Below are 15,128 nucleotides of genomic sequence, written 5' to 3'. Positions count from 1 at the left end.
GTTTGTAGCTATTTCGTATTGTAACCGTTTGTGAGCAAAATTTTTATTTTACGTATTTGTCCAAACGAAAACTTACACTCAAGTGCCACTTAAAATATCACTTTTCAAACACTCCCACTTCTATCTTAATAATATTATAAATGCGAATGTTTAGATGGATGGTTGGATGTTTGTTTCATATCTCCAGAACGGCTTCACGGATCTTGTTGAAATTTGGATGTTGAACATAGTCTGGAAGAACACATAGCCTACTAATTATCTTTTATTTATTTATTAGCTAGTATAAACATAACTCAAAAAGAACGTTAGGTTTATGGAACGTAATATGATATATTACAAAACACAGTAGTGCTTTAAATAAGAAATATTTCGAGCTTCGATTGCATTCATCTATAATGTTGGTTCATAGCCTTGGTATTTAGATCTCATCTGTACATTACTATCGGCTCATCAACTTGTTAAGTAATTGCTTGTTGAACAATACAGATGAATTTAAGGTTTCTTAGAAATTAATATAATATGTCTTTAGAAGCTAAAAAACTAATCAGGAATCGTGACGTCATTGTCGTGACAGCTCCATTATCATTGTTGATATTTAATAGTTGAGTTTTTAGTGTCACAACAACATATAGAAAAACAAACTCTACAACACGGTGTGACGTCACTGAAGACGCCATGACAGGTTATCGAGGGACTTTGAAGACACTTTTAAGGGACATTTCATAGGTCTTTGAAAAGCACAGTTACTTACATGCAATTACCGAATATTTTTTTTAATTATTTATGCGTGCCAGTATTTCGTGTCTGAACATGATCAGAAGGTGATGTCAACAGTTTTTTATTAACATTGTTTGCCTTACCCGCATCCCACGCGTTAGATTGTTTATGCTACTTTAGTTTTTATTGTTTACGTCATTTTATTTTTAAACAACATCTTTCGATATATCCGTATAATAGCTATATAAGGACTATAATAGTACTATAATTATAATTATTAATGTTATAGTTACATTGGTTAGAATGGTTCACTGGACAACGTTTTTGTACGGGTGCTAACAAAATGATCGATCAGAACACAATCAAAAAACGATTTTAATAAGTAAACGGCTTTTAGTCATAATGTAATTAACTATATTACGTAGTACCACCTGTATAACTGTATAAATATATAGAACCGGTATTTATTTCGAAAATTCATAAACCGGTACGATCGAGCCTCAATCGTTTCGTAAAGTCGAATTCTCGTTTGCTATTTTATGATTCACTGAGATCGGATATTGATAGGCGGTGGTCGGGACCGCAAAAGACCGGGTTGAGTCTCGGCGCATTCCTACCGAGGTGAACAACCGGCACGAACCGAGCTCGTCCTTGGAGCCGCGTGCTCCTTTCTATAACTCCTTGCTCTTAATACTGGCTGACAAGATGCCTTATGTGCAGGCAGAAAAAAAAAGATTTGAAATTAATTATAATTAAGTGCAAAGCTGCTAGGTAAACGTAGTTTACCAAACAGGAGACTCACATAGTGAAATATTTTTAGTACCAAGAAAAAACGTAGTCAGTACAACTATGACATACAACGAAATTAAAAATTTATTTCAACTGTAATGGTTTTGTTGATCAAAATTATAATATTTACTAATTCACCTCCTCTATACTTTCGAATGAAATATCCATCCGTTTCTTGAACGACGTCATCAAACATGGCCGCCCTACTAATGCTACTAAGTATTACCTACTGATAATACCTTCATCAAGGTTAAGGCACAGCCCATTATTGAAAGTACTCAAGAATTAGTTCACAGTAACGTATATTTCCTTATTAATACAGTCTTGTCTTTACGGCAGACTAGGTATGTTTTGATCAGGGATTCCCTTAGTGTAGATTTCTCGTACTAAATAAAACGATATTTTACCCAGTTAAATATAAATATTTAAATATTACAGGATTTTCCTTGAAATTTAAGTTCAAATTAAAATAAAGAGACACATTTAAACGTAGAGTTTTTATTACTTTCATTCGTATTGATTGCTTTTAGCAAAATCATACAGAAACCTTCGTTTAACTGATTCTACTTATTTTACTATTTATGTACGTAGAAAGGGATCTAATGTGTACAAGTCTAGTTACCATAAGTTCAAAAGTAATACTGAGTAAACATAAACAGTTTTTCTAACTTGTAACTTTCAAGTACGTAACAAAATAACTCGGACGAAATTGAATTAGAAAAGACTCGTATAAATTCTCTCAGTTTACCTATAGAAGTATGTGTCATGACTTTTCAAGGCTTTGTTACCTTGAAATGCTATGACACATTCTTAAGTAGATTGATAAACAGTGTCAACAGACATGTGTCAATACTAAAGTGCATTTTATATAAAGACAGATTAAACTAATAAGTTTTCAATCTTTGTGTCAACTTCTTCACTATATTTTGTGCACTTAACATATATATAATGACGTTATTTTACATAGGTTCAAAGTGGTATTAATGTTCAATTGATATAAAAAGCAAAGCTTCATTTGTAATTGGCATAAATACCGTGTGAACAAATACCGGTTTGTACATCGCACATTTGTGAATTGAACCTTATAGGACTATTCAATTCTCGTTAACGCGGACAGTTATATTGACGCCCTGTATAGTTTCATCCAAATGTTATAGCGGCTCACAATTTCGCAGAAGAGTTGTAGTGTATTTCCTTCACCCGCAGTGAGCTTGGGGACATGCGCTTGAGTCGCCATGCCGCTTGAATCTTGTTATACAAGCCATCATATACCAGTTTCCTTGTCATTAAGTCGTGCAAGCCATGTTCCTACATTACGCTAGCCGGTAGATTATGTGGTGGTTTAATAAAAAGTGAAGATATGATAGTATCAATTACCAGTTCCTATGATGAACCTGTTGTGGCCTGTGGTTACCTTTTCCCTTCTCATCGTTACATCTCTAAATCACTTCATAAAATGATTATTCGTTTGAACCCAAATTAACTTGTTAAAAGACGTAACTAACTCTACATTGCTACCTACTAAAAATTGTAGTATTTTTATAAATTTGAATATGGAAAACAAAACACTAATCGAAACTCCGAAAAATGTAATGAAAACACACATTAAAAACAGGGACAGTTTGCACCTGGTGAAATTCATGCTGGAAATAACTCAAACCAATAAAATACGAGGACGTCTGAGCCGTAATAATAATTTCATAACACTGTCATTTTGCCAGGAAATGTCTTAAATGCTAATATACAAAAATACATTACACAAAAAGAAAATAAGTCTACTAAGAACAAAGATCAATTCTTAAAGTCATCATCATCAGCTCACTATACATCCCCACTGAGGGGATTGGTGCCTACCCTAAGTTAGGGGTTATTCTTAAAGTGTTTTCTTCTTATTACTGTTATAACTCTACAATTTACTACAAACTAGAAACTTGATATTACCTAACAATGTTCTGAATATAGTCGAACCTGGATAAGTAAGAATTGGGCAAGCGTTAATCCTCTATGTCTCAACAGTCGATCGCCATAACAGAAACTCGGGTCGGAGACAAATATCGCAGTCCCTTGGATTTTCGCTTATTCAGGTTCGACTACATACCGTACATTGTTAATGCGTATCAAGTTTCTAGTTTGTACATATTACAAACAAACTTCAGCCAAAACATAATTCAAAGGAGAAACTACCTCTTCGCCCAACTAAAACAGTTGAAACTCGAAATATTTACAAACACAATTCACAGACTTATGAATTACAGTTGTGGACATTTATTTCCTACCCATTTCAACAGTCATTTGACGGTCACAAAGCAATAAGGTCAAAATTGACACAATTTATCTCTCTTATGGTAACAGTTTGCTGTACGATATTAATAAGTGGGAAGCAAATTTAATTCCTTGCCTGCACAAGTTTCGACACGGGTCGGAGTTAAACAGGAAAACCTTTTTCATAGTTCACGAAACCAGAAACTCGGAGAGCGAAACGTTTAACGGTATTAACTTCTAAGGGAAACGCTATAAAAAGTCACGTTCCACTTCATTGAGAAATAAGTTTTTTTCACTAATTTTTACTCCAAATGGAACAACGGTGTTTAATGACACAATAAAAACAAAACACACTTTTATACTCTCATTGAAGTATCCATGATAAAGCGTGTTTTAAACTTTGATATCACAATTAAGTCAAAAGTGAAGTCTTTCTTAAGCAAGAAGACGAAAAAATATTTTTTCTAAAATAATTTTGCATATGTAGATTTACTCACGCGTCAATTTATAATCTGTGTAGACCCTCTATACTCTACATAATCTTTGATGTTAATCTATGAACTTGCAATGTAATCAACCAAGCAAAAACTTCTAGCAATAGTCGGCCGCGTTGATTATATGGCGATTTCTTGCGACACTTTCGACATCAGAGGTGGCCCTTTGCCGGGGAAATTAATAACTAATATAAAATATGACTTCCTATATACTCAAATGAAGAACAAGAATTACTCGTTTCTTTATGTATTTACAAACTTTTTATGGTAAAAAATCAATTGATCTATTACATAACGATTATGATCTTTGATGTTATATTTACGGCTGGTTTAGTTGCACAATACATTTCTTAGAATGTAATCTGTTTGATCAAGACCAACCTGACACCTTAAAAGTGTAGTTACGTCAATTCTCGGAATATTCTTATATTCGTATTACGATAAGAAATTCGGTAAAAAGGAAGAATAGATTAATAAACTACAATAGTAACACGTCAGCTCATAATTCTCCAAAGACGGCCTACTTTAGGATTCACTAGGCCTTACCGTGGGCTTCTGACACAAAAATCTCTGTTTAAAACTGTTATCTCTATGTTGTCAAAGATTGTAAAAGGACGTTGAAATGTTTTATACAGAGATTCTGGTCTTAGAAATCCACGGTAAGTCAACTGGCCGAGTCCGGATTGTTTGTAACACATATTTGAGTATACTTACAGATAACATAACATAAACGTTTGTACGATAACAACCGGAGTATTAACTATGATTTTTTTTTATATCATAAGGTAGCAAACGAGCTTGCGGCCACCTGAAATCGCTGAAATAGCGAAGTGACCGTTGCCCATAGATATACGCAATTGCATATGCGTTGCCTACCTATAATCGACGGAGGTGAGGATGCACAGAAATATATTTTCCTTTCCCATGCATCCTCCCATCCGGTAAGTCCACTTCCACTTCTCATCCTTTCCTTGTAAGAAAAAGGAAAGGGAAAGAGGACTAAATTAGGCCTCCGGGGCGCAATTACATAAGACAAGAAGTTAAACATTAAAACAAAAATATATAAGTGTCATCCTACACCACATTGTTGAAGGTTATCAGAGCGTAGACCGTTACGGTGCCGACTGGCAGTGGGTTCACGCACTTCACGCACTTTAACATTTTAATTTACATTTCTCCAGTTTGCAAATTACTCGTAAATTACATTGATAATTCTGTTAACGTTCCATTATTGCTTTTTAAGTACTGATTCAAATATGTATCGTAATTTTAATTTAGTATTGCTAAATTTTAAGTCTTACTAATATAATAGGATGGATGGATGTTTGTTTGAAGGTATCTCCAGAACGGCTCAAAGGATCTCGATTAAATTAGGTACAAATATAGAACATAGTCTGGAAGAACTTATAGACTACTTAATTTTTTTTAAAATTTTGCACAGGTTGAGTCGAGGAAGACAGCTAACTCTACATATTTTATGAATTCAAGATATTCTACAAAGTTGATAATACAACTCTTTAAAAAATAGTTATAAAAGTACTTGCGGAAAAACCACTACAAGGTTTTTATTCATAACAAAACGGCGATTTAACTCAAGCATTCTATGAAAGCGCATTTATTTTCCTGGAATACTTTTTACGTTGAATGTTTGTTTACGAATTTTCTTACAATAACATTAACAGCGTATTAATTCTTGCTTCTTTGTAATATTATACATGCGAATGGTTGAATGGATGGATGGATGTTTTTTTTATAAGAGAAGGGGGCAAACGAGCAGCGGTCACACGGAGGTGTACATCGATGACCATGGACATCTGTAATACCAGAGGAACCGCAGATGCGTCGCCAGCCTTTGAGATGAAGGTATATCCAGAACGGCTGAACGAATCTCGCTTAAATTTGGCATAGATGTAGAACATAGAACACATAGGTTACTTTTTTTTTAATACTGCGCGGACGGAGTCGCGGACGACAGCTAGTTTGTGAATACAATTCAATGTTTATTGTAATATATGAATAGTGTAATAGTAAAACATTGTCTATGATGTTGCAAGCGCAGCGCAAGAAGTTTCAATATCGGATTTTGTAACGAATTACATCTATATGGATAGTATTTCTTTGATGAAATCGATATTTCTGTATTATAGACAATATATTATGATAAGTTACTTGTCTATTTTATTTTTATACTAGCTGTCGCTTGCGACTCCGTCTGCGCGAAATTAATGAAAAATTAATTAATAGCTTATGTGTTCTTCCAGACTAAATTCTACATCTATGACAGATTACAGAGATCCGTGCAGCTGTCCTGTAGATATATTCAAACAAACATCCATCCATCTAGATATTTAACATGTAACTTAGCAAAAACTTTTTGTCAATAACGATATTAAAACAAATTAATATCTGAGTTTTGAAGATTAATTGCTTTGTATGAGTATTTTGGCTGTAAAAATACACGATTAGGTTAAATTCTATAATTAGTTTACATTTGATACCGGTGCTTTAAGAAACCTGTACGTATAAAGGCATCACGTTGTCAAATGTATACAATAAGTTGGTACGCACGTTTAACACGTGGATAATAGCATTGGCACGTGTCTTTACATATTAAAGACGACCGAATATGTAAGGATGGAAGAGCGTTAGGATTAAGATGAATTTTGGAATATTATGTTATATAATAAAAAGATAAAATGAAAATATTAAATAGAATTATTAGAAATAAGGAGAAAAGCACGCACTGTTACAAGAATATATTTACAACAACTAATGGTTTTAAAAATAAAGAAAAAGGAAGAAAAAACATATAAAGTTCTAGATTCAAAAATATAACAATTAAGAATAAAAAAGTGTAAAAAGTTCCGTATCTGTCGGCAACACATATCAATGTACTATTTTTAGATTAGAATTTTAGCTGTTAATCCTAGGTAAATACAGACATTTTTTTTGTTGGAATTTGTAAATGTTGCAATGCATTACAATAAGAATAAAGCCGAATTATTACGCTTAGACTAATTTTACTGTTCGCCATATTGCACTGTTAAATCGTGTTAAAAATTTTTAACCTACAATAGTTAATAAATTATTCAACCTTTTGTGAGACATTATAATAAACTGATATATAAACACGGCTTAACACTCACGTATATTCGTCCCGTGGCCTGATCTGATGAAGGGCCCCTGATGGGCTCGAAACTAGTCGGTGCCGCCACCGGACGAATATATAGTATATATAAACACGGCTAAACAGCCGTGTTTATATATCAGTTTACAATAGTTAACACTGATCTTGTGATACGGCGTAGGAAAACATCGTAATGCAACCTGCATATATCTGCGAAGAAATTCAAAGATATGTGTGAAGTCAACCCGCACTGGGCCAGCGTGGTTGACTATGGCCTACTCACCCCTAACATAGAGCCCGTGGCCCTCAGTGGGGACGTAAAGTGAGCTGGTGATGAGTTAATACTGATCTTAACTTACTAAAAAAATATGAAAGGAGTTTTTAACATCGTATCGTATTAAAAAACAGTTGAAAAGATTAATCAGTTTCAAGTTTCATTTAGACAAGCTTTTTAATCACGAGTACTATATGCTCCGCGACTTATAAACCGTGCATTTGATGTTATCTGTCAACCAGTTTTTTAACCTACTATTTACGTGTAAGCTTTCTTCGAACTCACGCGCCATTTTATCGCCTTCATCAGAGAACGTACCGCCTTCCATTCACAAAAACTACTTTCTTGTCCCACGATTATTGTGCGTGTGTGAATACTTGTTTGGTTGTCTAACAGAGGATCTCCACTGTTGAAATACTTGTACAAAAACATATTGTTACCTCACTATTTTACAAAAAATGAAAAGGAAAAACAAATTGTTTTCGTGTTAGTGTTTCGGCTATGAAAACCCATGGTAACAGAATTGTTTTATTAATATCACACTGTAACTTCGCTTCGCTTAGAACACTAAACATATTCAATTTACCGTGATAATTGTCAGTGCTACCAGTAAAGCACGTATTGGGACATTAATCTTACCTATTGTTAGTGAAAAGAATACAATTTTCGAGAATCTTAGAGATTTCTTGTCAGTCACTATACTCGCAGATGGTGTCGCGGTCGACAACTAGTAAATCATAAATCCTCAAATGAATTATCCGCGGAAATACTTAGAAGATTAGGTTATTTTTAAGTCTAAAGTAGTAAGTTTTAGAATCTGGGTCTTTAGTTGCCCCATATTCAATATAACGATTACGTATCTCTCCTTTTCTAGGCTATCGATAGATTAATCTAATTACTACGACGTAATTCTCGTAATTTACCAAACAATATAATTACAACCGAATGGATTGTTTGACCGAAATACCATCACATTGGGTAATCTTTATCGATATCGGATGTTACGTTTAATTATATTTATTTGAATTAAGAACAAAATAGGCAGTTGAAGACACATTTATGTCCCTAATAATTTAATGAAATAAAGTGTGCATGTCTACCATGGTCACTTCTAGACTTTTGCAAGTAATTTAATATTAATTTTAATCTTTTCTACCTCAATAACTTATCTAGGTATTGTCTATCGTGCTTTATTATTTTTATTATTATGTAATTTTTATATTTATGCAACAATTATCTTTTTTTAATGTCATATTTTGTCTAATATATGGACGTGGCATAGAAACAAAAGATAGTAGATTTGACACGTGGTTTAAATTTTATAGCAACTTTTACTTCGAAGACTTCCTATGTAAACAATCCTTTATAAAATTACGTTTTTAACTTCCTACGCACTTCACATTTACCACTTTGATAAACTGACCGCATTTCCACGATAATAATCTCAAGTGATTAAGATAATAATAACATTAAAGTTTGTTCTCACATAATAATAAATAGTATAATATTTGATGCGGTACTTGAGTTTTTAGTAAATATAAGGTATAAGAAAACTTCCTTAAATAAAATAAAAGGAATTCAATCATGTGTTTCCACTGCCGAAACACTCTTACATAATCATAATATCATTCAGTTAATTTTCCTTGAAAACATTAAGAAGACAATGTGTCCTGTGAAATATTTATCGAATTAATGACAAAAAAACATGATCATTCTCTAGCCCTTTTCCCTGCGAAGGGTAGATACAGTATGTCCTATTCGTCCATACATCTCTTATCATTCGTCTAATATGATTTAATTTTCTTCTTACTCATATTTACTTTCACACAATCCATCTATACTTTCGTCAACCTTCATCTACCTTTTTAGCCAATTACATTAAATAATAAACACTAAAAAGCCATGAGATTATTGGAACTAACTTTAATTCTTAGTACCTTAAGGCTTATAAAGAATTGTAGTACATTGTCCTAGTATATTGCTAATTAGCTTTCAAAGTCTTGCTCTTGTTAATAAAGCTTTAGTAATATTATATAACAGCTTAAAGCTTCTTCTGCGAAATCTTTTGTTGAAGTTACTGCATTTAACTGACCATAGTTTTTTTAAAGTTATCTTTTAAAGTCTGGCGTTTACTGTAAAATGGTAATGTTTCTGTAAATTTTAAACGTAATTTTAAGAACAAATACGAGCTAAAAACCAGTTAACTAATATAGTTCCTGTTATGTGTTTTAAATAAAATTTACGATTGTTTTACTATTACGTAGTTCTTTTTAAGTTGTTTGATCTGATATTTTAATATTAAAATAACATAATTGTGCATATGTGTTCTTCCAGGCTATGCTCTATATGTATGTCGAATTTCACCGAGAGTCGTTCAGTCATTTTGGAGATAACTTCAAACAAACATCCATCCATCTAAACATTCGCATCTCTAATATTAGTTAGAAGTAAGATTTCTATAAAAAATGTTTCCGGTATAACTTTGTTTACACACTCAAATATTTTCACCGACTTCAAAGTAATTAACACATAGTTGTGAAATGTTCCAAAATTCCTATGTGACTACCCTACAAGCGGGCGACCACGTGCAGTAATGCGGCCGTGGGGCCCGCTTCGGATATTTGTCAGTAAACAACCTTGTATCTGTGGGTGTGAAGGTAAACGAACTAACTGTAGTTTCTAGATAACGCTACGATGTCCACAAAACTTAGAAGTCCCTAAGTAAAAATGTATATTGCCGATTCTAAAATAAGGCGAAGTGACCGTTGCCCATAGACATTCGCAATTGCATATGCTTTGCCTACCTTTAATCGACGGAGGAGAGGATGCACAGAAAGAAAATATTTTCCCTTTCTATGCATCCTCTCATCCGGAAAGTCCACTTCCACTTCCCATCCTTTCCGTATAAGAAAAAGAGTGGGAAGGGAAAGAGGACTAAATATGGCCTCCGAGACGCACACTCATCAGACGAAACGCAGAATTGCTTCCACTTGACGCGTGTCTTCTGTGTGGTCGTCTTAAAGGCTACATATTTTGTGACACTTTTGGTCCTCTTTCGATAACCGTATTTTATATTTATTTTATACAACTAAAATTGTCTCATTATATATCACAAGTTTACTATTGAAAAGAGTGTAACTAATTATTATATATCTTACTACTACTAGCATGAGATTGTCCTATAATTAAGTAATCTTCTGGTCACCCTAGCAGACTTCAAAAGGCTTACTAGGTGCAGGCAGGTGTTACACAATCAACGCGAGCCGCAGCTATCGACCGCTCAACTAACTGCATAAACCACTGCTCTCAAAGAAGTTAACGCATCTTTACTTATACAGGTGTCCGGAATCGTTTGCAAGAGATCACTGCATCTACAGGATGTCCTAAAACTTACACAAGACAGAACAGACTCGTAAAACGAAAATTTAACTTAAATATCATTATTATTCGATTCAAATGATTAGTTTTTTATTTTGTAAAATTTTAGTTTCGTGATTGAGCAATAAAATATTTAAATAATTCCTAGTTACATACATCAGCAATGTAATAAATAATTTAATGTTCAGTAATATAAAGTTTTAATAGAATTGCTTGTAAATCTTACGAAGTTCATTAGATATTCTGTAACCTAGGCACCTTTATTCTGTTATAATTACTATGGTATGTTGGTATACGTATACATTATGGTAAGCAGTTTGTTCGAAGGCTGACACAGGGACATCCGCCGCATTCCAAAGCTCCTTTCACGCTACACAATCTGTTTTATGTTGCGGCTTAACGTCTACGGAATTACTCTCAGGCATTTTTAATCTATTGTACTATGTTAGAGAAGGTAAAGAAAATTTATTTTTATTTATTTATAAAATGAATAAACTAGCACTTGACCCCTTTGAAAAAGTTCCGTAACTAGTAAATAATGTTTAAAGATTGTTTACTGCCCAATCTTTTTATATACATTTCACAACAAACTAAAATTTTAGAAACAAAAGCAAAAGCATTGCAGATTTGTTATGAGAGAACCTTGACTTGTTAAGTTTTGTATCTAACTGGTTATGTATATTGTATACTGGTATAAAGGTAACGTGGTTTAAAGGTTATAGCATAGTTGTTAAGTTTTGCGACGCTTTCTTAATGCACACTTTTCCAATATGCGGGTTCATGTATCAAAAGTTTATAATTGAAAATATTAAACTTACTTCTTTCTATCTGATGTTTTATTTACATGATAATACTACTCCCTTATTAGAATATCGTTAAATATACGAGTGTAAATAATAAGAAGCGTAACATACAGTCAGTCTATTCTTTGCTTATTCATCTTCAGCATACTTTACGTCCCCACCGAAGAGCTCGGAGCCTACTCTAAGTTAGGGATGACTAGGACATAGTCAACCACGCTGGCCCAGTGCGGGTTGGTTGACTTCACACATATCTTTAAATTTCTTCGCAGATATGTGCAGGTTGCATCACGATGTTTTCCTTCACAGTAATGTAAATCGAATAACAATATTGTTAGATGGCGGGATTCGAACCCAGGACCTGCAGATTGTAAGTCAAGTGCTTAACCCCTGAGCCACCGACGCTCGCTTTGCTTATTACAAAGTGTAAACTGATCTTATTCATCATGGATAAATGTAAATAATATCGACTCTTGCAATGCAGTATCTTTTTATAATAACCCACATTTAATTATGACTTCACATCTTAATTCAAAACTCCGAAATGCATTATGACGTGAACATATAAACGAAAGAATGCGGTCGAACGAGATTGTTTTAAAAATTTATAATCTTCCTTGTTTTTTATAAAGCTGATCGTTCTTGAGTGACCGCCCGTGCGGGCACTAACCCTGTCCCCGGGCAAATATACCAAGAAATACACCGTAATATTAATTTTTACAATTCTTGTACAGGGCAAATAATCAAAGGAAAACCTTGAATAAGGTTTTATTTGTTTGTAACAAAAAATATTTGCACTACTCTCCTTACTACCCTTTTCATAGTTAGTGTTTACAAAAATCGTTTACTATAACAATTATAACATAATAACGAAAATTGTAATAAATACAATAATTTAAATTCTTGAACTATCCAATTTACTTTATTTTTAAAACATAAAACAAGACTTTAAATTTTTCGATAATGAATTTACAGTTGAAAAATTCTGTACAGTAAACAAAAAATATTAAGCTTTACGCTTGAAACAATACTGCATCTAATTCGAAGTAAGATCAAAAAAAAATACAAAGGATCGACCGACTACCTGCCACAGAGATTGCCTTACATCGGAGCTTTAACTAAACCCGATACCGATGACACAAGCCATGAGCATTTCTGATTTTACCTCATAAATAATGTATTCTTAACGGCTTTCTGTTGCAAATATGATTCATAATGAAATAACGCCGATTGTTTACAATTAATTCCAAAAAATTTCACGATAAATGACGTAAAGATAAATCATTTTTATCCTAAAATAACATGTCTTGAAATTAGTTTTCTCCAAGCAATCATTGTGTTTAACACAATAGGAAGGATCCTATACTATCACGGCTATAATAACATGTATTGTTTGTTGCCTATTGCTATTGGTCAAAAATTTAAAGTTTTAAATTGTTTGAAATGTATACATTTACAATTTCAAAATAAAGCTTAGCAATATTAACGTACGTTTTTCCACAGTGTTACCATGATAACTAAACAGCTATAATTAAAAACTAAACTATTAGGAAATAACCTAAAAAAAAACCCGCCTTCACCTGTTGATATGCCACCTAGGCCAGGTACGAGGGTGCATCCGTAAACCCTTGTTTGCCGTACAAGCACAAATATTTACGTGTTATGTGACCAAATGCAGAGTCATAGGAGTAAAACATTTGTAAAAGCTTTAACGGTTTAATCAGGGTAAGGTAAAACCTTCCACAAAAGGCTTCTCTTTATGCAATGACCACAATAATTATTAGCGTCTGAACTAGTCAAACAACTGTCTAGTACAATATCCGGTTTCTCGTACCTTATTCCTCCGTCGCATCAAATCCACTCGTAAAATGAATATATTTCGATTCATTTAAACTTCGACTCCATGTACCTACTTCATTGAATCACAAAACACTTCACACAACACAAAACTTAAATTGCTAAATAAATAAAAGCATTTACAACTTTTTTCAAACCAAATTCACAGAAATGCACGATTTAGTTTTTTTACTTTTGGCGTCTTATTATGTCAGTCTTATTCAAAAAATTTAAATAATTTATCGTTTTCTTTCATTACCGTAAATAATCGTTAATACGTTTATGTGTGAAATAACGCAACCGACAGTTCGACGGCGACTGGAAGTAGCGTAGCATAGTACCTACACGAACCTAGCACTCAGCGCATTCGTCGAGTGGGAGGTTGGAAAGTGACAGATATAGCCAAAACGCGTTTGCGCGACGGAGATGTCCAAAACGTCATTGCGAGTTTACAAGTTTACCACTATAAGGCTACTAAATTTAAATTAACATCTACCGTGAGATAAATATTCGAAGACTAGGACATTTATATTTTATAACATAATACTGGTTATACCTGTACTCAGTTGCATGCCGATAAGGTAATTTGGATTCCTACAGAGTGAAAAAGACGGAGGTTTCGGCGGACTGTCTACACATCTACATAATAATAAAATTGATAGAAGTCGTTTAATTTTAATTTGAATACTGGATTTTGTAACGGTTGTAAACGTGCCTCTATTTTGAATCAAAATGCGCACCTGAGAAACTTTTTTCTTGCAATCGAATGTAAGCTTTCTACTTACGTAAGTATATTTTAAATAAAAAAAAGTATTTATGCGTATCGGCGTAACGATTATTCATTGAAGAAATCGATTTGTAAAATGATTCAGAAAGTACACTGGTCGGTTGTAAATTTATTTGCCTTTCTTATTGGCCGTGTACAAAGAAAAGCTTCACTTTTACCAATTAGTTGGTTAACGCACGCCTCAATGCGGACAGACGTCGCTTTGTTTCCCAAAACAAGTGAAAATCTACTAGATATCGACACACTTCCGTACCACCTGTTGCGAGTTTCCATTGTTGACGAGTACTCGTGAACGGAAAATGTTGATACAATTTCTAATGATTTGACGGTCATAAAAGAAGAAACACACAGAATATCAAATGGAATACCTTAGTATACCGACTCTGCGTCATTTCTTTTATATCATAATATAGATACCAATATATCAATAAGCAACGTCAGGATTTTTCTGTATTATGTTGCCGTCCTCATTTCCGGTTTAGCAAAACTTACTAATTTGATAGATGGATGTTTGTTTCTATATATCTCCAGAACGGCTGCATGAATCTGTCTTAAATTTGGCATAGATGTAGAACAGTCTGGAAGAATACATAGTAATTAAATTTTTAAGCGGTCGGACACGCGGGCGACAGCTAGTAACGAATACGGTTGCCTTATTGACTTG

General features: G+C 33.5%; 1 protein-coding gene across 5 annotated transcripts in view; it reads right to left on the bottom strand.

Annotated features, from left to right (window-relative positions):
• kmr (pleckstrin homology domain-containing family A member kramer) overlaps positions 1-13,982 on the bottom strand; it is a 36,400-nt gene extending 22,418 nt beyond the window's left edge. For all 5 annotated transcript variants that reach the window (XR_001227840.1, XM_013310686.1, XM_013310683.1 and 2 more), the window contains exon 1: positions 13,676-13,982. The gene's annotated coding sequence lies outside the window, so the exon portion shown is untranslated. The remainder of the gene's footprint in view (positions 1-13,675) is intronic.
• Between the last annotated feature and the right edge of the window lie 1,146 nt (positions 13,983-15,128).

Source organism: Papilio xuthus, unplaced genomic scaffold (assembly GCF_000836235.2).
Source record: "Papilio xuthus unplaced genomic scaffold, Pxut_1.1 DF827714.1, whole genome shotgun sequence".
In the NCBI taxonomy this organism is placed as follows: domain Eukaryota; kingdom Metazoa; phylum Arthropoda; class Insecta; order Lepidoptera; family Papilionidae; genus Papilio; species Papilio xuthus.
This window is presented reverse-complemented; position numbering and strand designations above follow the sequence as displayed.